The sequence below is a fragment of the Gigantopelta aegis genome, chromosome 8 (assembly GCF_016097555.1).
Source record: "Gigantopelta aegis isolate Gae_Host chromosome 8, Gae_host_genome, whole genome shotgun sequence".
NCBI classification, from domain to species: Eukaryota; Metazoa; Mollusca; class Gastropoda; order Neomphalida; family Peltospiridae; genus Gigantopelta; species Gigantopelta aegis.
In genome coordinates, this window is record NC_054706.1 from 67,954,962 (window position 1) to 67,957,948 (window position 2,987).

Here is a 2,987-nt window from a genome sequence, read left to right on the forward strand (position 1 = left end):
CGAGTGCAAAAATCGGTCAAAAATGATGGAGACGTTAAAGCCAAATGATGTGACCTGAAAATTTTTCACCATACATTTTCATCTGCTTACTAACAGTCTTAGTTGAAATCCTCGTAAAAAGGTGTAGTGATTCGATTGATATCCTATATGGCTGTTTGGTGATAATGCAAATAAAGCAAATCTTTATTATTCAAAATCGAGTTTAATAAAATAAAAAAAAATAAAAAAAAATAATAATTAGGTAACAAATCAGCCTGCCAGTTCCCCTCCGCCGCCCCTCACCCCCCTCGTAAAAAAAATAAAAAATACAGGGAGCCCGTACTCCATTGTTTAGAACACTGTTTAGCCAATTCTCTGCAGTTGGCAACGGAGCGTCAAGGGCGTCATGTAGCCCAGTGGTAAAGCACTCGCTTGATGCGCGATCGGCCTAGGATCAATCCCCGTCGGAATGCCCATTGGGCTATTTCTCGTTACAGCCAGTGTACCACGACTGGTATATCAAAGACCGTGGCATGCGCTATCCTATCTGTGGGATAGTGCATACAAAAGATCCCTTGCTACTAATGGAACAATGTAGCGGATTTCCTCTCTATAATACTATGTCAAAATTACCAAATGTTTGACATTCAATAGCCGATGATTAATAAATCAATGTGCTCTAGTAGTGTCGTTAAATAAAACATACTTTAACTTTTAACATGGCGTCAAAAACCTCATGCGTGTTTTGAGCTGAATGCGATTAGTGTTTGTTAAAGAGACATACCCTAGTTTCAACCCGTGAACATTAACACTAAGTTTAGTTAATCTACAAACCTGTAACACATTTGGATAAAGTTACAATTGAGAAAAACATGACTTTGTGACTTTGAAATGGTGAAATACCCTCTAAAACTCGACTCCATAGCTATTACTTCTCAAACGCACGTGCGTTTTAAAAAATATGAGAAATACATTTTGTGATATTAAAAACACCAGGAAGTCCAAAAACACTTCGAATGTATGGAAATTGATAATCTAAACCATAACATCTAAGTAAAGTATGATTTCAGTTATCAAAAACGGCCACAATAGTAAAGAATATAACTTAGTGTTTAAAAACTAGGGTATGTCCCTTTAAGAGAATGAACAACAAGAGGAATACGAAATCGGCATGTTGCTTTAAAGTGGTATATAGTAATCATTGAAACCAACTCTGAAGCTCAGTATATATTATTTTGGTCAACTAATGACATGCATGCTATAGTTCGGGACATCAGGATCAGCATATCAAAACACCATGGTTTTAGATTGAATAATAGTATGTTAAACTCAAGCACGAACGCACGCAAGCATGCACTAACTCACTCACGCACACAACAACAACAACAACCACCACCATACAATACATAACAAATCAACAAAACAAACAAACTATCCAAAAACAACGACAATGAAAACTCCACAACACCCCTTTTACTTCCCAACCCCCCCCCCCCCCCCCCAACAACAACAAGAAACAAAACAAAAACAGCCAACCAAGCCCCAAAGAACACCTCCCCACCAAACCCCCCAAAAATAATAACAAAAAACCCACCCATCATCATCAACAACAACAACAACAACAACAACAAACAAAAACAAAAAAAAAACTTACATGTGTTTATGATAGCATACAGGACATTAGAAATTTCTTTGAAAACATTAATTATCCAATTTTACCGTTTATGTATTTGTCCTATGTTGTGAAGAGCAGTTACTTATTGTGTGCCATGAGTGATGAGTCGCAGGCACGGCAGAGCAGGGGGTCGGGGGCTCTTGCCCCCAATAATTCTGAATAAAAAATATTATTAGTAGTAAATCTTAAGGCAGAGATGAATTTTACTTGTAGAATGCAGAAAACTGCATTTCAGGACATCTAGTTTTCAAAATTTACTGGAGAGTATACCCCCGAACCGCCTTGACACTTTGCTTTGCGCCCTCGGTCTCAGTCAGCCACCCCAACCCCAATGTCTACTTACTTCCGCCGTGTCTGAGTCGTACAGTACAGCATTGTACTGGAAATGGCATCTCTCACTTAACTCGGTTCAACAGAAGGTGTGTGACAGTGACACATACATGATTATATATAACGGCGCCATCGCCTTGGGACACAGGTGCTAAGTTGATAATGGTATTGTTGATTATATTTTCTTATAACGAGAACGTCTTTCATTTGTTCTCGTCGCAACCTTGCCTGAGATGAACAAGAAACGACTTCCGGCATTTTTGTTTCTACAGGAATGATGCTGTAAACATATCCATCACAATCACGTACCAAAATGAAATAATTCGTTACAGTCACAATCGCAACTATCGGCAATGAGGGCTGGTTATCTACAATCTACTACAACTCACCTCAATGTTTACGTTTACATCTAGTGGTTTATAATGTTAAAAATACATGTTTAACGATGGATGCACGTTCAAGTGGTATACGGGAGGAATATAACCCTTGATGCAATGGGTCACATGACCGATCGCATGGATGCCGTGGTATGTACTGTCCTGTCTATTAAACATTTCATTTAATAATAGATCCCTGGCTGTTTTTAGGTGGGAACAGACGGTGACAGCAGCGTCTCTAAACCTAGAAATAACGGTATTCTAGACACTAAGTGGATCAAACGGTAGTTCAAAGTGTGCTGATGGTAGTACTATACCAAATAACTTCCGGCTGGGTCAAAGTTCGAGGTGCACCCAACTTTTGATAGAGAAGTGAACACCACAAGTCCTGTGATTGGTTATAAATGTGAGTGTGTTGGTTGTAAAAAATAACAGTTTCATCTGGGTAAAATAAATGTGCAATCTAGTACCAATGTGTCAAGTAGCCTTGTGCTTGAAACATGTATTGGGTACCTGTAAAAAAAAGTACTCGAATTTTGTGCGAAACTAGGGTAGTCATAGACGCTACCCGTTATCTCAGAAACGGGCAGCTTGACCCCCATTTTTTTCTGATTCACTTTAAGTGT